Source organism: Arvicanthis niloticus, chromosome 4 (assembly GCF_011762505.2).
Source record: "Arvicanthis niloticus isolate mArvNil1 chromosome 4, mArvNil1.pat.X, whole genome shotgun sequence".
Lineage (NCBI taxonomy): Eukaryota > Metazoa > Chordata > Mammalia > Rodentia > Muridae > Arvicanthis > Arvicanthis niloticus.
This window is the reverse complement of record NC_047661.1, coordinates 10,982,941-11,006,403: the sequence shown is the minus strand read 5'-3', so window position 1 is coordinate 11,006,403 and position 23,463 is coordinate 10,982,941. Positions and strand designations below refer to the sequence as shown.

The 23,463-nt window shown below is 37.4% G+C and overlaps 1 long non-coding RNA gene across 1 annotated transcript in view; it reads left to right on the top strand.

The window, feature by feature from the left end:
- LOC143441948 (uncharacterized) overlaps nt 1-21,403 on the top strand; it is a 250,804-nt gene extending 229,401 nt beyond the window's left edge. Inside the window, exons 2-3 of the long non-coding RNA XR_013109729.1 lie at nt 2,832-2,934; nt 21,213-21,403. This is a non-coding gene — a long non-coding RNA (uncharacterized LOC143441948). The remainder of the gene's footprint in view (nt 1-2,831; nt 2,935-21,212) is intronic.
- Nucleotides 21,404-23,463: the final 2,060 nt, after the last annotated feature.

The window sequence follows — 23,463 nt, the reverse complement described above, 5'->3', positions numbered from 1 at the left end:
ACCTGAATTTGATCTTTGCAGCCAATATAAATGTGGAAAGAAAGTCCTACACAACTCCACAAAGTTAACCTCTGACATGCATATGTACACACACCCACCACACAGACACACACATCCACACACAGACACACACACACAGACACACACACACACACAAATGTACACACATGCTCATGCTAACAAATAAATAAATAAGTTGAAAAGTTTTAAAATTAAATTTTGATTTTATGTAATTGGGAAGTAGACACCAAAGGTTAGAAAATGGACAAGACAGAAATTAATGGGGAGAGTTTGGGAAATGTGTAAGTAAGGTAGTAGACATAAGTTATAGTACAATAGCTATTAGCAGTATTGTAACTGTTTTGCCCCAAAGGATTGATTAAGAGTTGAGGAAAAAAGTATGCCAACCTTGATTAAAACATTACATAATAAGTACAAGTGTTACAACACCATACTAGGATGATGATTATATACCAAGTTTATGTGTCAAGCTGATACCTAATATACAGAATATGAGAAGTGAGAATTTAACAGCTTTCTGCTTTCTACTTCATAACACAGCAGTTTGAAAGGAGAGGGGTGTAGCCAAAGGGCATCAGAAGATAAAATAAATGGCAACACTTGGGTGTAGTTTTAGTAAATGTTCATATTGTTGGGTTCAAGAGCATGAAGAAATGCAATTTAGAGTGTGAAGAGTTGGTTTTTTTTTTTAATTTTATTTTTATTTTTATCTTATACTTCCTGGTAACAACCTATCACTAAGGAAAGTCAGGGAAGAAACTCAAGCAGGGAAGAACTCTAGAGGCAGAGCTGATGCAGAGGTCATGAAAAAGTAGGATTTATTGGTTTGTTAGCCATGATTTTCTCATCCCACCTAACAGCAATTTTCCCAGAGACTATCCTTAGAAAGTCATTTTCTTCAATGAGAGTCCCTCTACCCAAATGACCTGCCTTTCCATCAAGTGGATGTGAAACTAGCCAGGATAGTTTTCTTAAAAATTATGAAATGGTATCAGTCACTTAGTGAGTGTTTAAACCATGTGATAGTAATATTATATAAAGTGTTTCTAATTATCAAACTAGTTTTGCATCTTGCCTTTGGGTTTTCAGGTTAAGCAAGTGAGAGTTAGAATTTAGGAATGAGGGGAGTGGGAGAAAAAAGGGGAGCAGGAGAAAGTATGGGTAACGACAAGAGAGAACTCCAGAGGGCCAGGAGAATGAATAGAAATATGAATTAGTGAGGGATGGGAAACGGGGGGGGGGAACCACTAGAATGTCCTAGATGTCAGGAATGCAAGAGGCTTCCTGGACCCAGTGGGAATGACATTAGCTGAACTGCCCTACAGCTGGGAGACAGAACCCGAGGAGACCATCTCCAGTAGATAACCATGGCCCTCAGTTGAGGGATGGAGTCACCCACCCATCTCAAAATCTTTAACCCAGATTTGTTCCTGTATAAAGGAAATGCAGGGACAAAAATGGAGCAGAGAATGAAGGAAAGGCCATCCAGAGACTGCCCACCTTGGGTTTCATCCTATCAGCAGACTCCAAACCCTGATATTATTACTGATGCAAAGAAGTGCTTGTAAACAGGAGTTTGGTGTAGCTGTCCTCTGAGAGACTTTGCCAGAACCTGACTAAGACATGCAGAGATTGAAGCCAACCATTGGACTGAGCCCAGGGACCCAATGGAAAAGTTAGGGGAAAGACTGTAGGAGCTGAAGGGAATTGCAACACCAAAGAAAGAACAACAATGTCAACTAGCTGGATCCCTCAGAGCTCCCAGGGGCTAAACCACCAACCAGAGTATGCATGAGTCTGACCATGGCCCCGACTATATATGTAGAAGATTTTATCTGACATCAGTGGGCAGAGAGCACTTGATCCTGAGGAGGCTTGATGCCCCAGAGAAGGGGCATGCTAGAGGGAGGAGGAAGAAATGGGTGGATGTGTGGTGGAGCACCCTCTTAGAAGCAAAAGGGAGGAGGAATGGGGTTGTGTGAGGGGGGAGACCTGGGATGAGGGACCACATATAAAATGTCAATAAAATAAAATAATTAAAATTTAAAAAACTATGAAAAAACGTAAGAAAAAAGAATGCACATTGCATTTAAGCCAATATATACACTAATCCATATTCAAATATGAATGACGTGTTTAGTTGGTACTTTATGACATCCTCCACATAATGCCAATGATTATAATTAAATGCTTTGTATTTGTGAATATGTGCCTAAAAATTAAACAAAAGTTATTTTGTAATTATTCCCCATCTTTGTTAAAAATGAAAATAAAACATTTTATTCCATCAAAAAACAGAATTCATTAATTACCCAGTTGCACATGTATTTTGGCAGAAGAGTCAGGGTTCTGCTACAGATATGTGTAGATTCATATCATTTCTCTTGTTTATTCTCTCAAAGAGATAGAAAATAATTTCTGTCCAGTTATGTGTCTTCTGCTTTATTTTTTTTATTATCTTTAGTACTGTGTCACAGAAACTAAATATTTCATTGATGTTTTCTGAATTAAGATGCAAATGTAAAAACATGCATGAAATAAAACCAAGAAAGAGCAGTGCTTGTGTTTTTGTGGGTATATGCTATGTAAATTAAAAAGATGCCTTCTAAAGATTGTGTTGTAGGTATTTCTGGGTTTAAAACAACCTATAGAAATTGTACACAATAAATCGAATTTCCTACAGAAGAAAGAGCTGACCAAGCAACACATTAAAAGCATTAACTGTAAAATCAAATTCAGGAGGCAAATGATGTTATCTTGTACAGCTTTCAGTTTAAATTGAGTACCATTGCTTTTTGACTTATGAACAGGGAATGAATGTTGAATGGTGAGCACCTGAATGAAGAGGCCGAGGTCCAGATTATCAGCCTCCTGCCACAGCAAACTCCCTCCCATATCACTAGGAGCATTCAGGTAAGTACGAACTATTTTATCAGAATGCAAGACTTTTAGTCTTGAATCAGCTTTCAGCAAGGTGAGCAGGTATATGTGTACACTGTGCCTACAAGGGCTCATTCTGAAAGCAGAATAGTAAATACAACATTATATGTCAAAAGTCTATATACTTCAACTTCTATTATTTATTGTATGAACTTGAGTACATGTTCTGTAGATAGTGTTATTTTAATTGGCCTCCTGAAATTGGCGCAATTTCTTTGTCTTTATGTGTATCAATTATTTCATGTATTTGTACATTTTGTCACTAATTAAATCCAACATTTTATTTAATCAGAAACACTAATTTCATTAAAAAAAACTTACATACAAGGTAATTTGTATTTCAAGACAATGTGTGTGTATATGTGGGTTGAGGCTATATTTGTATTTGTGTGTTGAGGATATATATATATTACATATATAAAATATATATACATATAATATATATGTATTTGTGTGTTGAGGATACACACACACACACACACACACACACACACATATATATATATATATATATGCTCAGCATATGTCTTTCCTTAGGTATTAGTTATTTATTTGCTTTTGTTTTAATTTATAGAACATTTACATTATCGACTAACTACAAATTATATCCACTATTAATATATATGTGTGTGTGTGACATATACGTTATATTTAATATATAATGTTATATATGTGTGTATTTGTATATTTCCCATGGATTCATTGACTGTGGCCTATTTCTTCATATATGATGATATGCAAACTGTGACCTTCCATTTGTGCTTCCGCCTATAACAATTCAGTCTGCAGGTGGGGGGAGTTGCTCTTCTATGATTTAAATCCTTTTTATGGAGACCATATCTGTCCTTGACCTTAACATGGATATTCAAATTTACTGTATATAAAATTTTACATAAATTGATAAAGCCAATGCTGCAGAAACAGGAGACTTAAAAACAGATGGAATATGGCAACAAATGAGCTTTCAGAGCCTGGATGAGCTAATATTCAGCCTTTCCAAGTATTCTATTTCTGAATCTATGAATTAAATAAAATAAGATCAATGAAACAGGTATATTCACCTTAAGGAAGGATAAAGGCTGAGATGGATAATGCAGATTTTGAAATGCTATAGGGACAAACATTTCCCTTGTGAAGACATTCAGATTACATTTTAAATTCATTTATCCCCTCATTCATTCATTCATTCATTCATTCGCTCACTCTGCATTTGTGTGTGCGTGTGTGCGTGTGTGTGTGTGTGTGTGTAGGGACACTATTATTGAAGATCAGAAGACAAATCACTTCCTTGTGGGGATGTAGGGATTAGACAGTAATTTCTGACCTCGGAGCAAACCCCTCCACTTGTATACCTCCTTGCCAGCCCATAATTTAGTTTCTGCAAGTGAAAACTGGCTAGGTCTGAATATAATCACCTTTAAATTGTTTATGGTGAACACATATACAAATAGCACCAAACACCTAATGATGAGACACCTTATCGGGTGAATCAGTTCTCTCCTTTCACAAGGAAAGTCTTAAGGATGAGACTCGGGTTCTCAAGTCTGGCAGCTATGACCTTTATATACTAGACTATCTTGTTGCCACAAGATTTCAACATTTTAAAGTAGACAAAAATAAATTGAGAAGGCAGCTAGGAGGGAAGAAGAGCTGAATTTACCTTCTTGATTTGGACTTTGGATTGAATTAGTTCTAAGGTTCTTTTCAAATCAATGTATAGCTATAAAAGAATTATTAGGTAAAACACATATCGCCTGCTATTTGTTAGGCTACATATGATTCTTTTTATTACCTAAAAATAAGTTTATAAAGAATGTTTGGACTGGCCGTCTCTAAACTTTAGTAGCAGAAATGAGGACAAGGCAAATCTTAATAATGAAATTCACACTAACAGATTCTCCATTATAATAATTCTTCTGAGGTGTTTTATTTGACACTTAGCAGTGGGAACTGTGAATTCATTACAGAGGCTAAGAATCAAACCTAGCCTGAAAATTACTGGCCAGCGGCTCCTTGCTTAATTAGTACTTTCACTGAGAAATTGTTTGGCCCTCTAAAGAAAAATTACCTATTTGGGAATAGTTTTATGATTATTGACCAAGTACAAAATGTTCAAGTTATTAATATAAACATCAATCATAAATTAAATTAATATATATCAATATAGGGTAAAATCAGTATATTTAAATAAACTTATTTTTTCCACAGTTTTAGCTTCCTTGGCTGTAATTTTCTATTTTATTTTACTATAATAGCATATGTCTATTTATTATAATTACTTTTTTCTGCCTTTCTAAGCTATATCTTAGTGGAAAGCATAGGGCATTTCATCAGAATCTAATGGTAATTAGGCAACAAGCCTAGTAGAAGTTGGAAGTGAGCCAAGGCTGAATATTTGAAGAGTCTTTTTTATTTTATTTAGTTCAAATTAAATCAGAATTTATGTCTATAAGACATGGAATCACAGACAATGTGGATGCCAGTGCGGTATCCTTAAAATAATTGGAGAATGAGAACAGGATGAAACCTGTTTAGTGTTGTACGTTTCTAATATCTTTGTCTAACCTCTGGGCCTCATAAAGTTTGCACTCCATGACCACACATTTATAGCCAGTTAGGTACTTTAGGTTTGATCTGTTTTGACTGTGAGCAAGAGCCACTGGAGTGTACTGCTCATGTCAACTGGTTTCTGGATTACAGGAAACAGTGTCATTGCTTGTGATAGGTAGTCTTATGATATTTTATTAGAAGTTCATGGCATTCTATTATAGTGTAGCCATTCAACAATAGTTTTACTGTCCTTTTCTCTGATAGCCAATTCAGAACAAAAAGACTCAGATGTTCACATCCACATTGCTTGGAACTGGCTTAGTCCATATTTCTTACCTGATTAATTCTTCACTTTGCAAAAGTGTCACTTCTTTAATCTTGGCCTTCTATTTAATCCTGTGCAGATTTGATGCATTACGCAAAATTAGGATAAGTGGTAACAGTTGCACTTAAGGGAAAGAACACTATACAGGAGGATTTCTCTTGATCATTCCTTGTATTCTATGATCCTCCTTAATAAGAGGAATTTAGGACAAATAAACCATAATCATGCTTAAATTATTTTCAATTCAATTAAAGGAGTAAATTACCAAAGCATATGTTCAATAATTTGATGAGACATTAAATGTGAACAAAGTATCTTTCTATATTTTGGGAGCTGGTGACTTCAACTTGTATTTCTTTGTATAGCTTAATGTTTCCTGACACAAAAGTAAAGTGGCCCAAGCATAAAAATTGAGGTGCTTGAAAGTCATAATCATAGACAGAGATGTATCGGTGGATGTGAAGTTAAGGGCTCTCTGAAATGAATTCTTCAGCGGAGGAGGATGTTTTCATGCCACTTACCATGAGGTCACCAGTACTTGACACTCATTAGCCATGACTTTCAAATAAAGTGTTTGATTAAAATCAAATTGTCATTCCTTTAATAACCAAGAAGAAAATGCATGAGAACTCTTTAAAAAATTAAAGATATGACAGTGGATTTAAAAATACTGTAGCTCTTATGCGAATATGTCAATTGTTGAACATTGTAATGAAATATTCTTATTCCTCAAAATAGAATTTAAAGTACATTGGTGCAATAAAGATGCAATATTCACGAATAATCCCAAATATTAATAGTAAAAATTTAGCTGGAGCTTAGTGGAATTGAACTAAAATTTTCTGGTCAATTAGATTTGATCATGTAAAACAGTGACACACTATAAAAGTAATTAGGAATCTCATATTAGTGAACTATGAGATGCTTGGTTTGCTTAGGGAAGTTTATGCTGTCTGAGTTCATAACGCTTCCCAGGTCTTTTCAAGCTTACTAGAAGCAATTATCTGTTTTTATTTTCTTGAGAAGATCCCACTATTCTAGAATTTTAAGCTTGTCTATTTTAGTTCCCTGAAGAGGCAGACTACACATAGGTGTGCAACAAACTGAAGAATTAAAGAGTTTAAATGGTCTACACCCAAAATTTAGTTAAGATTAATCTATTTGCTTTCAAACATGTATTTTAATAAACCTAATATTTTAAGTTTTAGATTTGTCATGTCTTTATGACTGAAGTATGCATTTAAATAGATATTTAAGTTCTGGTATACCATTACTGGCTGAAATGATGGTTTATACATACTAAAATATGTCTTTTAATCAAAAATTCTATTAATATACCTTTACATTTTCTTTAAGCATATGTGCCCTTCAGAAAGTAAATTTGTAATATTCTAAAAAAAACATAGGGATGGAAAACTTTCATACAGTTAAGAAAAAGTTACTCATTAAAACTAAATTATGCTTTTAAATTATTAAATTATTGTTTTTTAAAAAAACATTGTGTTTATGAGTGGTGTATGTGTTTGTGTGTGTGTGTGTGTGTGTGTGTGTTTCCTAGGCAAGGTGCAGGGCTCTCCCAAGTGCTATAGCCATCAAGAGGGCAGGAATAGCTATCCACCTTAGGAAACAACTCTCTCAGCTATTGCTGGAAGCTAAAGGGGAAGGGGAAAGGGAAGATGAAGGAAAGGGCATCACATTAGCAACCACACCACCTCAAGGTAACCCAGTGGTAGAACCAGCTCTCCCATGCTCTTGCCATTCAGGGTAGCTAGTCTGTGCCCTTCTACCAGGGCAGGTGCTACTGTACTGCAAAGGCGAGTTTCAGTGCCCAATCTCCCAAGTGCTGCAGCTCCCTGGGGCAGAGCTAGCTTTCCTGAGCTCAGGACTCCAAGACTAGATCCCCCTGACTGCCACAGGTTTTGGGGAGCAATTTGGAGAAGGCATCACAACTGCAGCATGCCAACTGATGGGTTGCAGGGCCAGTTCTCGCATGCCCTCACACTTGAGGCTGGCTCACCTGGTTCGCACCATGGTCAGCTCTGTTTTCCTGGCCAAGCAAGATGCAGGGCCAGCTCTCCTGAGTTCCAATTCTGTAGCTGGTGATGAGCAAGGCTAGCTCTCTGGAACTCATGACCTTGTGGCAGCTTTCCCATCTACCTAAGGTAGCGAAGGGTGGGGGCTGGGGTCCCATTATATCTGCACCATTGTCATCCCAGAATAGAGAGTGGCGGGGTCAGCTCTCCCACACTCAAGCCTTTGTGGCAGCTTACATACACTCCCACCACCAGAGCCAGCTTGGACTCTGCTTCGTGGGCAGGGCACAGGTCCCACTCTGCCACCAGTAAGAGACGGAGCCAGCTTTTTGGAGCACCGCATCCAGTGAGGGGCAGTGTCAGTTATGCACCACCTCTGAACACCCACGTGACTCCCAGCATCTGCTCCAACCAAGGACATCCCCATATTTTATAGAGGTAATATGAGCCACTGACAACATCGACTCCTGCCACTGTGTACCATGAACTCATTTATGGTATTCAGTAGCAGCTCAGGCTGGGACCTTACCATGGCCTCAGAGTGCAGGGCTGCCACTCACAGCAGGCTACTCCCTTCCACCGCTCCTCTACAGTTTCATCTCTCTACATAGTGCTCAAAGCTGCTCCACTTCTTTTTCTCTCCTTTCTGACCACCACATACTCAGTACATTGTGGTGGTTCCCGCTGCAGGTTGGATGTGATGATACCCCCTTGTCTTCATCATCAGGATTGATTTCAACCCTACCCATTATTGGACCTTGCATCCAATGGTTTTAAAGAAGGAAAATTTTGTCAGAAGCAGCAGGAACTTGTCATCTTATGTGTTCTGTAGATACGACTTAAAGTGTGTCCACCCTGCCTAAAACCCAGTCATATGAGGCGTATCAGGCAATCTTCCTGCCAACATTCCCTAATAGTGATTTTACATACACATCCAACCTCTGAATAAATGTAGTGGACAGTATGTAGCTTTCAAATTCCCTGCGAATTGTATATTTCTCCAATACATACAGAAGTCTGTATACTGTAAGTAGCTCGTCAGTGAATGTGTCTGAGTAAGTATCCATGGAGTGTGATGTTGAGTTCTTAAGGCATGGGACATAAGGAGTTGGGTCATAAGATAGATTTATTTTTAGCCTTTTGAGAATCCTTCACACTAATTTTAATACTGGCTGCAGCAATTTGAAACACCACCAACAGTGAAGTTGTTTTCCATTTTCTCCTGAGTACCCTCCTGCATTTGCTTTACTTTTCTACTTTCTGTGGCTAATTCAGGATATGCACTCATATCTGAAAAGGTAGAGTTACACTTATTGATGCATTGATCTTTGCCATTCTGATGGGGGTAAGATGAGATCTCAAAGTTATTTTGATTTACATTTGCCTGATTGCTAAAAACAATGAACATTCATGAAATAATTTTAATTACTTTGTATACTTCTTTTGAAGTCACAGGCCTATTTTGGGATAAGACTGGTTTTCTTTAATATTCTGTATATTGGCCTTCTCTTATATAGCTGTCAAATATTCACTTTCTTTTATATAGGCTTCTTCACCTAGTTAATTGTTTCTTGGCTATGTAGAAGCATTTTCGTTTTCACGAGGTCCCACTTGTCAATTGATCCATTAATTGTTGGGTAAATGGGATGATTTTCTGAAGTTTTTTTTATTGTATTTCTGGTTTTATAGTTGCTCTTTGATCCATTAGAAGATATGTTTTTGGTTTTTTATTTGTTTGTTTGTTTGTTTGTTTTTGTTTTGTCAAAGGGAATAGGTATGGGTTTAATGTCATTCTTCCATGTGTGGACATCCCATTTTCCCGCCACCATGGGTTAAGAATGCATTCTTTTAGGCATCAGCTTCCTGCCTCCATCTGTTAACCTAGGGCCAGAGTGTTTCAGCCTCTGAAACTTATTGCTAAATAAACTCACTCTTTCTAGCTTTTTCTGAACTCTATCTGAAATTTAATTAAAATAGTTTTAAAAAATGAATACATTCTTTTCTCCACCATATCTTTCTGACACCTTTGCCAATTACTACATGCCCATACTTCTGTGTACTCACTCATGGTTGGGGACTTCAGGTTTGTTCCAGTGTTATTCACATCTGTTTGGTGCCAGACCCATATTGGTTTTATTATTATGACTCTAATATATCTTATACTATGGAATAGTAATCACTGCAGCAGCACTACTGTTTTGTTAGGATTCTTTTGCTATATTCAGAGGATTTTGTGATTTCATAGGAATTTAGGATAAATTTGCATAGAAGCTGAAAAAAGCTTTTGATAGAAATGGTCATTTTTTTTACAATATTGAAGCTACTGATCCTTGAACATGGGATTTTTTTTTTCTTCTAAGAGGTTTAAATTTTTCAGTTGCTCTGTGCGGTAGAATGAGTTCGGCTCACAGGATCTGGAGCCACAACTCCCCAGAGGTCCTGTCTCCAGGTCATTACCAGCTCTGTCAAGAACATCCTTGCTTCTATAGAAAGAGCTATGCTCATGCCCTATGCATTAGGGCCTTGGGGAAAGTTCCCAGTGCCCTGGTCCCGCTGTTATTAGCTCTGCTAAGCATGTTCCTGGTGCTTTAGAAGAAGATACATTTCTTTTCCATGTATTGAGGTGGCTAGTAGTCTAAATGACTCTTACATTATCTGTATAGTCAGGACCTCCCCACAGCTCCCACAGCTAGGAGTGGAGGTGGCTAATAGTCTGGCCAAATGCCCTCTATGCTTCATGTATGATAAAAGTCATCTCAGACTCTTCCCTAGACCCTTTAGCTAGTACATGTAGCCTATTACTAGAACACAACTTTATGGATGATATAGCATCTACACAGAGTTGAGCTTCAATATAATTGTGCTTTCTTGTTCGCTGGGGATTGTATCACACCAATAAACTTTTGTTTTCCGAATTTTACCATGTTTAAATATGCTGGCAATAAACAGCCTGACACTAGCTTTCCATGTTTTGATTTACCCTAATTTGAGCTGATCCAAGATTTTATGCTCGCTTCTTCACACATTTCCGTGCCAGCTGTGTTAACTGCAGGGATCCACACACTGATGTTTCTCTGATAATCTTTTCTTGTCCAGATTGCCTGTCTATGGAGAAAATGGGTTAGTTAAATCATCTGCTATTATTACACTGATGCTAGTCTGTGTCTTTAAATCCAGCATTACATTTTTAAATGAAAATTTGTGCCCCAGGTTTTGGTGCCTATGTTTAAAATAGTAATGTTTCTTTGTTAACTGTTTTTTTTTCAATTTTGTCTATTCTGTCAGCTAATAGGATAGCATCATCTATTTTTTCCTGTCCTAATTGATTAGAGCACTTTTGTCCATCTTTTGACCCTCAGAAGCCACCCATGTTTAATGGTATGGTATTTGTAGACACCAGGTTAGATGAATTTGGTTTTTTTGAATCATTTAGCCACTGTATCTTTTGATTGGAAAATTAAAACCATTGGTATTTAATATTACTAATGAAATGGGTATGTTATTTGTGGTCGTTGTCTTGTTGATATTTGGTGTTGTGTTCCCTCTGGTGCTTTGTGCTTTAATAATTATGGCTTCATTTCTTTGCACAATGTTTCTGCTATGTTCTTCCCAAAATAATTGTTCACATAAATTTGAATATAAAACTTTTAGGCTGCTTATGTAGTAAGAAGTTTTCTTCTCCTTCGATTATGGCAGATAGTTTTGCAAGGTATATTAGTATAGATTGTCTCAAGTAGAATTTTAAGTTTTGGGATACGTTGATCCAGGCACTTCTGGCTTTCAGTTTTTCCACTGAGACATCTGCTGTTATTCTCATGAAATTTGCTTTACATGTGACTTGCATTTTTTTTCTCTTACAGCTTTCAATACACTTTCTTTGTTATGTGTACTTAGTGTTTTCCCTATATTATACCATGGTGATTTTCTTTTCTGATCTTTTTGATTTGATATTCTGTGTGTTGCTGCATAGGTATGTATAGGTATGCTTTTCCTTAGTTTGGAGAAGTTTCTTCTAAGATTTTGTTCTGCTATATGCCATTGACATGACATTCTTCTTCCTCATTCTGCCTATAATTGAAAGGTTGTTGTAATTGTTTTAAGGTGTCATGAATTTTCTGTGTGTTCCTCTTTTGTAGTTTCTATTTTCTTTGTTTATTTTGTTTAGATATACATATTTCATCTTTGAGTTTTGGATAACCTATCCTTTGCTTGAATCACTCCAACTTAAGATTTTCCTTTGAAATTTCTAGTTGAATTACTGGGTTTTCTATTGGCACTTCCATTTCAGCCTGTGTTCTTCCCTATGTTTCTCTATCCTTAATGACATTCCCTCTCCTTACTGATGTGCTCAAATCCTCCACTGTGTTACGCATTTCCATAAGGCTTATGTTTGTGTTTCTTGGACATCATTCTGGTGTTTATTCTCCCTTACCTCTTTTCCCTTAATCTCTTTGAGCTGTGTGTTTCTGTATTCTTTAGTCTCCTTTAAATCTTTTATAAACTTTTTAATTGTTCTTTTAAATTCTGTGTCCTTTCTTTTGTCTAAGTAAGTAAAGTAGGCAAACCTTTCTTCCAAATATCCTTTCCAAGTATCTTCTTCGAGAGAAGATACTAACTTGAGCTTCCATATTGTTGATATTTTTGCAATGAAGTCTGTGCATATGTAGTTACATTAGTTCTGCATATGATGGAGACAGAGAAGTTTAGGGCAAAAAAGAGTATGTATGGACACATTGAGCCTAGAGGTTGGAAATTTGGGCCGAATGGAGTCAGGTAGACAGAAGGAATTAGGCTGACTTATAGAATATGCTTTCTGCTTCAAACGTGGGATTGATGTGTCTGTGTGAAAAGTTTGGGCTTGACGCAAAAGTAGCTTGCTGGGGATCTATGGAGGCTCTAGCTGAAGCCTGGAAATTGTTTGAGGTACAGGAAGGGGAGGCTAGACTAGGCCAAGGTACTGTATATGGCTTCCAGACTACATCTCACAGGTTGGAAATATACCTGGATAGGGATATCAGGGAGACTCATGTGGCTAGAGTATAGTGGGAGATATGGGAAGTCTGCCTAAGTTGTGATTATTGTAAATAATCATAAATGCAAAATATACCTGTCAGTGTTTTCGGGTAGAAGAAAGAGTTCAGGTAGAAGCCTAGAGGTTGGCTGTGTTACAGGGAGTGTGTCATCACACTAGATGGGGGGCAGTGGATGTGGGTCCATGGTTAGATCTGATGGGCTACAGAGAAAGCATTGATAGGGAAGTCAGGGAGATTCTGCTGGCTGGACCCTGGAAGGCATCATGAGAGTTCTGGGTGGCCTGGGTGCTTAGCAGTGACATAGAAGGAAACTTCCATTTTAAATTTTTTCTTTGATGGTCTTCTTATGATTTGGTTTTTTTTTTTTTTGAAAACTGACCAGTTCTATATCTCATGATGACCATTCAAAACACACACACACACACACACACACACACACACACATACACACACACACACACACACACACACACACACACAAAACTTAAGAGTGTTTAAAGGATAATATAGATGTACAATTTCTTCCCATGGAAGAGTTCAAATAAAGGAAGGATGGAAAGATATCAGGATTTAAGCTGTGTTGGATAGATTTAAAGTTTTACTCCTGCCCTTCTTTTGCCAGTGTTTCTTCTGTGTTATTTCCCACAGAAGCAGTGTAGGTTCCCTCTTCCTCATTACAGGGACAGAGGATACAGTACGAATGTCACAATCCATAAGTCACAAAACCCACCCAAACCAAACAAGGCTGATTGATGCCAGACTTTAGACTCTAGAAAGATAAGCTTGATCCCTGTTTTCTCTGTTCCATTTCCAATCTGTGACAACTTGATTTGGTAGCCTGAGCTAAGACAGTCATATTTCTCTTTATTTGTGTTGAATTTTGCTAACTATAATTTTCTTTTTATGATAATGAAGGGTTATTACCTTGGGTTCTGGAGGATTGTAACAGGGATTCGAAATATTTGAAAATTGAGTTTAACAACACACATACAATACACACACACTTTTTTTTACTGATATTTATATGTATGTAATATATATGTATATTCATTGAAATTGTCAAGAAATATATGCAGATGTATACATATATGGATTGATTAAATAGTAATATAGATCATTTTATTAAATTATCATAATGAGATAATTTTAATCATACCCAGTTATTGTAAACTAAAGATTTCTTTGTGAATAAAGACAAAGTACAAAACAAGGACAGTATAATACTTCATGTGTAAACATCTGGTTATTTTTTTAAATTTGAGGGTCTTTATTTGCTTATTTGGCATATGATATGCTTTAGAATGAGTCCAGTATGAGTATGGTCTCTGGCAGAAGAGCTACCTCTGAGGTCACAATCTAACATTGGTACTTGTCTGTTTTCTGGTAGTCCTGTCCAACTTATCAGGGGTCATTCATTATTAGTGGAGTTAAAGATGCTTTTTATGCCTTAAGTTTACTTTCTCATTCCCAATTCTCAGGAGACATGGTATTGTTTTGTTTGAGATGAGGCCATAACTAAGAGCTGCCAATAAGCACCTCTTTTGTGTTCCTAACTGGTCTGTGTGGGAAGACAAGTTACAAACATTTAGTTCTTTAATTGCTAGGTTAAGATTCTTTAAGTCTGTGGTTTACAAACTCCATTGGCTCAAACTAAGATCCACCCATTTTTGGTTCTACCCTTGATGGCCACTTGCATTTATATCTGTGGAATATAAAATATATTTGCTAATCTAAAATGAATTGCCTCTACTTTTTTGAACGCCTTTTTTCACTCACCTAGTTTTCTGTACTGCCAAAATATTACCAGAAGAATGAAGTACACACTAGCTTCTTGAGGGAACTAGAAGACATTTGCTGTTTTTAAACACTTAGAAATTCTTTCCCTATAACACTTGATGTATAAAGTGATGATCTCAATAGCTCATACATGGCTTTAGTGATACAAAAAGTATCCAGCCAGGTTTACAATATCATTTGGTAAGTAATAAATTCTCTTATCAACATATCTGCTTCTCCATATTTATCTGTGAATGTCTGTAGCTCCACTTCCTAATGTGTTCTCAAAGAGGAATCTGTGTGGTCAGCTCTTGGATTTTGCAATTTGCAAGCAGCCCCTTTGTTCATAGGTCTACTGTGTAGGCAAAGGCTTTAACCCAGAAGCCTGCTGTGTTTATTGATCTATTTCTTTGTAATTCCATATCAGGCAATCACACAATTCATGAACAGTCTGCGAGGGGAGAAATGCACATATTACCATCAGCAGGAGACTAAACTTGCCATGCACTTGGAGACTCCACTGAGGATTGTTTCTCTGTATCACGTGGCATTGTTTGGAAGAACCACAGTGAGGCTTTTAAACAAATCAGAGCTATGACTTTCTTCATATGAAGTACAAATGTTTCTTTAAGGAAGCATTTTGGTATTTGCCTAAGGTTGTTTTGCCTTCCATTTGACTAGGATGGGACATTTCCGAGGTTCAAATGAGGTGGTTAGCTAAGATGGATTCAATAATGCTCAGTCTTTGCTCTCAGATGGGCTTTTTCCATCTCAGAACTCTGCTGAGCATCTGGACTTGAGTTACATATCCTATGCTATATAGTGTTTAGCTACTCTGATGTGACCTCTGCTCCATCTACTGAAATAGTTTCTACTCTTTATATTCTTTAACAAAATCCTAATGTTTATATAATTTTTTAAAAAATAAATTCTCCAAAAGATGACGCGAAGACAACATTAAAGTTATTTAGTTAAATTGGGAAATTTTAGAGCAGAATTAAAATGAAACTACTAAGTTAATCCTGTTCAGTTGTGCAAAAATGTATGCAGCCAGCAGACACTTCTGTCATGCGGAGGTCACAATTTTGCAAGGGGAGAGAAGCTGGTGTGAGGGGCTCAGAGTAGAAGGTAGAGTCTGCTGTAGAGCTGGCACAGTGCAGGTCTGCTGTGCCACTTTACGTCACTGCTGATGGTTCTCACTTGTGTTGTAACCTCTGGTGGCTCTTCACTGATGTACATGCATGTCCTTAAAGCCTTTTCTTAATGATAACTGACAAACTGTACCTCCATTTTTTTCAGTAAACCAGGTAATTCATTTTATGAACCTCATGATGTTTCTATTCAGGAAGCAAAAATTCCCTTCTTTGTGTTTTTATTCTTCCAGTACGTGTCTTTTAAGACTCACTTCACAATAACTGTAAGAGTATCTGCATTTCTTTCTGCTCTCCACTCAAACACCATTGGATTTCATGGCCAACATCCTTACTCTTATTTGTGGCCCCACTTGCTAAGAAAGGAAAATTCTGGAGTTTAGAAGTGATTTGCAGTTGTTTCAAAACAGGGGTTAGACAAATTTGCAGGGTTTGTTGATTGAGGGGACTACTAAGAGAAGTGTGTACTTCTTGACAAGGAGGCTGAAGATGAAGGCTGCCTCTGGACAGATACTTAGAGATTTGAGCAGGACTTAAGAATGCTTTGGGAGTAAGTGAAAATGGTAAGTAAACTGTTCATTTTTCCTCTGAGTTTTCCATAAAATTTTCAAACCTAAAATGAAGTTTTCTAAAAGTCCATTGAACACATACTGTGAGTATGTGTATTAGTTCCCTTTCTGGTGCTGTCATACAAAACGTGAGTAAGGTGAAGTACAGAAGACGCTTTATTTGGGCTTATGTCTTCAGAGGAATAAAAGTCCATCATGGTAGGAAAACAGTACAATACTTAGGAAGCATGGCATCAGAAGCAGGAAGCTGAGAGACCACATCACTTACCACACATATGAAGCTGACTGCTCAAACTGGGACAGAGGTAAGGGTATTTGTTCCAAGTCCTGCAGTGACATAGTGACATGCTTCCTCCTAAAAGGCCACACCAGTTAAATTTACCCAAAGTGTGTGTGCGTGTGTGTGTGCGTGTGCATGTGTGTGTGCATGTGTGTGTGTCTTTTGCTGGAGATTGAAGCTGAGCGACATCTCCACAATATATTGTTCCACAATCCTTTTGCTGCCAGAAGATATTACAAAGAAACCAAAAGAAATGTTATGACTTCCTCAATTGAGGCACCAAGAGGTGAGACCCAAAGAATAGCTGTTGGGGCCACAGCTCAAAAGTCTTTGTATCCAACATCTCCAGAAAAACCAGAAATGTTAAGCATAAAGAATCATCTTTCCAAAAAAAAAAATGTATAAAGATCTTTTCTTCATTCAAAAAGCGGGGAATTGGAAGGGATTAATAGCCAGATGATCTATCTTATCTGTTGGGCCAGATCATATCAAGCTTCTCCTAAAAAGACCACAGGTGGCTGGCTAGTTATTCTATATACCCTTAGTGCCAAGGGCTGCCCAAGCTCCCACAACCAGGACCAGAGGTACATGATAGCCCAAATGACCTCTATGCTATCTGTATGATGAAGAACATACTGGAGCCTTCTCTAGGCCTTTAAGCTAGTACAGGTAGCCTATCTCTAGAACCATTATTATTTGAAGAAACAGAATATACCCTGAGTTGAGTTTTGATATAATTATTCTTTCTTGTGCATTGAGGATTGTATTATACCAGGAAGACCTTTTCCTAATTATACTATGTTTAAATTTGTTGGAAATCAACCACATGATACCAAACTGTCAAGAGGCCTTAATGTAGGTTGATGAAGTTATTCCAAACTGCATTTTCATTCTCCCTTCTTCAAGGTTTGCTTCCCTAACTAATGTCTGCAAAGATACCTCATCTGGTGCCCCTCAGTAAATGATCTAATTTGGAGTGTGTATCAGGAGTATTAAAGCATAGGAGACATGATGGTACTCAATGAGTAAAAGAAGAAAATGCCTGAAGGATTTTTGTCAAAATTCCTGAGGAGTCAATGAAGCCATTGATTCCTACCTTTGTCCAGATACTGAATGGCCTTTCAGTGAGAAGGAGTATCTGTAAGAGACTCAGTCCTTTCTATTATTGCAGTTACAGCTGCAAGACACAGGAGGATGTAGGTGCATTGGTTGTTTTTGTCCGTTACTGGTTCAAGTCCACAACTATTCACAGAAAGAACCAAATGAATCCTGGTCCTGGATCCATCCTTACTTTTAAAATATCCTCATGTAAAATACAAAAGTAGACAACTTTAAATTTTCAGATTTTTTTAAAAAAAATAATGCTTTCTTTCTCTTTTAAGAAAACAAAACTCACCCTTCAGCATATTGTGTTTTAGCATCTCAAAGCAAGAACATGATTTAATGACAAGAAAAGGCTATATATTTGCAATCCTCTATACACATTTTCTAACCTTTAGTAATTATTTTAGAATTATGTTATAAAATGCACAAAAGTATCATGGGTAGACTAGATGTTCAATGAACATTCTCTTTTCCCTTTCTCATGATTGTGTTGGGACAAATCACCAAACCCGTTGCCATTGGCGAATATCAGTGGAGATGAAAAAGCAGTTATAACGTGTCAGATCTTCATAAAACGTTAGTATCTACCAAAGGGAGGCTTCATGCTCAGAAAACATATAACCCCGTAGCCAGCCTTACTCCTAGGGTAGACATTTTTCTTAACATCATCCAAGAAGAAGAGGAAGAAGAGGAGGAGGAGGAGGGGGAGAAGGAGGTGGAGGAGGAGGAAGAGGAAGAGGAGGAGGAGAAGAGGGAGAAAGTTTATCCAAACACTCCACTGTTTTCCAGTCCAGGTGTAAACACTGGAAATATTTCTGCATTTCTAAATGCCTTAGTGGTAGCATGAAAACATCATGACGTATAAAATAAAGCTGTCAATTTTGCCTCAGTTAGAACCTGGTGTATTACAGTTTCTCATACCATGTAGTTTTAAATAAGTAAATTTGAACATTTTTCAATAAGATTAATTATTTGTTTTCTAGCATAATTTATCAAGACTGTTTTAACATGCAAGTGCTTCTCTTGTAAAGGATCTCAGAAAAATGCATACACAAATATAAAAAAAATACCAGCAAATCTTCCACATATTTATACTTGAAGGAGAATAACTGTTATATCTTTTTATTTTGCTGGTAGAAAGAACACAATTTATTCTCTCAAAATTTAATACTAACTGGAAAAAAAACTGTTTTATATCTATGCTACCACAATTGTCTGTTTTGGCAGCACTTTACACACATTACTTTGTGATAGTTACACACAGTGCTATACTGTTAATTGAATTCTAATGGGTTATCTAGAATGGTTCGGGTATTTTAAGTGGCCTATTCTTAGAGATAGAAGCTCACATATCCTTTCAAAATTTATATAAAAAATACAGATGAACAGTGATTGGCTATTAAGAAACAGAATTCTCATTTCATACCCACATGCGTTTGAACGGGGTATACTTCATCACTAATCTGTAAGATTAAACTCTGTGTGTGTGTGTTCTACTGAAAATGTTTTGGGTAGTTCTTATGGAAGAAGAGTACATAACAGGTAGAAGCAAGAATTATGTGTCTCACATTCTAAGCATTTTTGATAAAAAGTCTGAAACACTTTCATGGCTTAGAATTCATTAGTTTCCCTTGTATGTATGTCAAACGCTTGCATATAATATAGAGGCCTGTTCCTAAAGGCTAAAGGGCAATATCAGGTTTCTTCCACAAGTAATCTATTTTATTCCATGGACCATAGTCTCTCCAACTTGGGAACTTGCTGCATAGTATGGCCTTCCCCAACTTTTCTACAGGGTACTGAGAATCAGCCTTGTGTCTTCATGATTGCATACTTTACATACTCGATCACATTCTTAGTGAATAAATACAATAGTCAATACTATCTTTCCCCCTTACTTTTCTGTTTCCTAGAATTTGTATTATGATTACATTGTTTCTTCCTTCCTTTTCTTCCCTATAATTACTACTCTTAGGTGCGATTTGTTCATTTTGTGTAACGTTATTGGAGAGTGAATAACCGGTTGGTGTCCTCCTTTTTGGAGAAGACTTTGCCCTCTCTCTCTCAGCATTCAGTACTTGCCTCCAGTTCATTGAATAGACAGCCTGTGGCCTTCCCCTGTCCACATGAACATGACTATTGTCCTCCTCGTTCAGCTTATGCTTAGGCAGTCACGTTGGTTAGCCCTTCTGCAAATAACTTCTGACTGCCCTAGGAGGCACATCTCACAGCAAACTCTTCAGACTTCTAGTTCATCGGTTTTCACCCTCTCTTCCTCACTGCTTTCTGAGCCTTAGGTTTGAAAGCCGTTTTGTAGATAAATCCACTAGGGTGTGACTCCACAACTGGCTGTTTCTCTAGTGCTCCTTTCTGCTGTAAATAGAACTTTCCTTGACGAGATATTCAGTCCTCACCCATTTGTGTCTATAAAGACAAATAGTTAGAATGTAGTCAGTGATTATGCCTGTTTTATAAAGTAGAAGTTGTAAGTTCTCCTGCATGATGATTCAAGACTACACATAACCTGGGTAGTTGCCTAGGTTTCCAGGATAAGAGCGCGTTTCCCACTAGTTGAGCAGGTCCTTTGTCCAATTACACAGTTGTTGATTACCACAAAGTTATGGATGATACAATTATTTACTTAGGGTTATCCCGATGACCTAGTCCGTGTAGTGGTTTATAAGTATCATAACTTGTTAGAACTATGGGTTGTTTCCCTTCTTTTTGAAAAATTCTCAAAAAACCCTAAATTTTATATATGAGTTGTTTCCCTTCTTTCTGAATAATTCTCAAAAAACTCTAAATTTTATATATGACCCATCTAATACCACTCACTGGTATAGTCCCAAAAGACTCAGCACACTGCTCCACAGACACTTACTCAGTTGGGTTAATTGCTGCTCTATTCACAATAGCTAGAAATGGAAATAGGCTATGTCTTCTTCATCTGAAAAATGCATAGTCGATATACGGTATACATATGTTTTGTAATGTTGTTCTACAACAATGGAATGAATTCTGCAGGTAAATTGTTAGAACTTGTACAGATCATATTGAATGAAGTAACTCAGACCAAGACAGACATATGTAATAGGTTCTATCTCATAGGAGGCACTTATCTCCACATCTTCAGAGTTGAATACATATCCCAAAGTAACTGCAGAAACCTGAAAAGTAAAAATTGACCATTGCTGGGTTTGGGATGCAGTATAAAGGTAGTAGCAGGATACAAGTTATCTGATCCAAGAAACGAGTTGTGAGTCTCTGACTGGGGGAGGGGGAAGTGATATGGATACAGAAGAAGAAAAACAGTTAAAATAACAGTAAAGATGTCTGGGAAGAGTAATAATGAATCATACTATTAATAGCAACTTAAAAATATATTTAATTACATACATAGTTTAAGCAAAACTTTTTCTCCTCTTCCAAGAGCCAAAGAGCATCTAACAAATCCCTCAGGACCTGGAATGAGAAACCCTGATTTGAAATGTTGGTCATGGTTGTCAAAGAGACTCTCAAACATTACAGGCTACTGTTATTGCCCCTGGTTGTTCCCAGCGTTGGAGGACTGCATGACTGAAGACACCATGTGCTTCAGATGCCTGACTGGGTGGGTTTGGAGCTGGTAATCACCTGCAGCCTTTCTTATGAAGACTACCTTTCATGGCATCAAATAAATATTATCTTCAATAAAAAAATTCTGAGCTTCACAAGTTCAGAACACTATCAAACCAAGCATAAGGAGATATTTCTCATTCTATGCTATGAAATCCAAGTGTTTTGAAATTAAAAAGAAAAGAAATTCAGCATTACAATTTTATTTAGCTAATGTGTGGTATTGTATAGAACATGTGTATTCATTGTATTTAACCTTCCCAATTCCCTATAAGCAGCAGGTGGTAATTTCATTTTCAGGAACCTTTTTCTATGAGTTGTGAAGAAAGAAGGCAATGGAGCCATCATTCTGAGCCCCAAGTGTCCATGTTGAGGGGTGTGAATACTGCCACATCCCCTTATTCTTCTCATTTGCAGAAAGATTGCCAGGTAGGATCTGCAGTACTGATTCTGTAGGAAAAATAAAAATCCTGGTGTACTTCGTTTACCTAATGGTAAAGGTTCCAGAGCAGCTGATATTTCATTTATTGCTTAGCTCCTTTCCCAGAGAGAACTATGCCCCATACACTTGATCACTGAGACTGTGGCTTTGGCTGCCACAGGGATGTGAGACACAGACTTAGTGAGATGCTTCTATTTTTTTTTTAAATATTTATATGGGTAGAGAATTTGATGACTAATCTGAAATACATGACTGACAACGGGTAGCATGGCTTTTTCAGGGAGACAGCTACTTGGTTAAAGCTGGGCAGGTGCTGCCTGGCCTAGGCCAGGCTATTGCTGTTTCTGTTCTGAGTAGAGGATTAGGAGGCAGCTTCATAACCGATTCTTAGTTATGGCTGGAGCTGAAATGCTATGAGCAGTAGTAGCAGCCACCACTGTTTGGAAGGATATGCTCCTTTGTCCTGACAGGCAGAACAATGTGCATTTGTTCTGCATTCTGTTCTGTTTCCTAGTTGTCATATTTTTTTCTTTTCAACGTTTTCTTTTTTTGTTGTGAGCATTCATATCTTTTAAATGGGAAGGAAAAGTATGCCTGCCAGTTTTCATCAGACCTGGGGAACCGTAAGATCCTATCTTAAAAGAATGTCTTATATGTATAAGAAAATATGTCTCCAAGTTGGTACAAAACAGGGAATAGTGTTGAGATTTTTCATTTTCTTCTTCTTCTTTTTTTTTTTTTGAGAAAACAATGTGTCTGAAGAAAATCATCATTCTGTGCGCATGCTTCTTGTTTTGGGATCTCATCATATAGATATAATTAACAAATTTAAATGATTTTGATATAACTTATTCTGAAAGATGCATTTGTCATTTAAAGACATCTGATACCTCACAAGGTAATAAGAAAGTACATGTTCTATGATGATATTGAGATTGAAAAATATAGTGGGACATATATAATTTAATTATTTATTTTATTTAGGTCCTAGATGTTGCACTTCCCATTCCCCTTTCACAGTTCTTCAATCTATCACCCCTCCCCTTTGCATCTGAAAAAGTGCTCCACCTCTCAACTCACCCCTGGGCATCACCTTTCCCTGGGGCTTCACAGTGTCTACAGGATTAGGCACATCCTCTCCAACTGTAGCCAGACAAGGCATTAGTCAGTCCTCTGCCTCAAATGTGCTAGGGTCCTTGGATGAGCCAGTGTATGCTCTTTGGTTGATGGCTCAGTCTCTGGGGGCTCCTAGGGGTCTGGGTTAGTTGAGTCTGTTGGTCGTCCTGTGGGGTTGTCATCCCTTTCATGCTCCTTAAATCTTTCCCCTAACTCTTCTACAGGGGTCTCCAACCTCAGTCTAATAGTTAGGTGTAAGTATCTGCAACTGTTTCAGTCAGCTTCTGGTCGAGCTTTTCAGAGAAGAGCCATGCTAGACCCCCATGTAGAAGCATAACATAGCATCAGTAATAGTCCAGGCTTTGGTACCCACCCAAAAGATGGATCTCAAGTTGTACCAGTCACTGAATAGCCTTTCCTTCAGACTCTACTTTATTTTTATCCCTGCATTTCTTTTAGACAAGAACAATTCTGGGTCAGAAATTTTGAAGGTGGGTTGGTGCCCCAT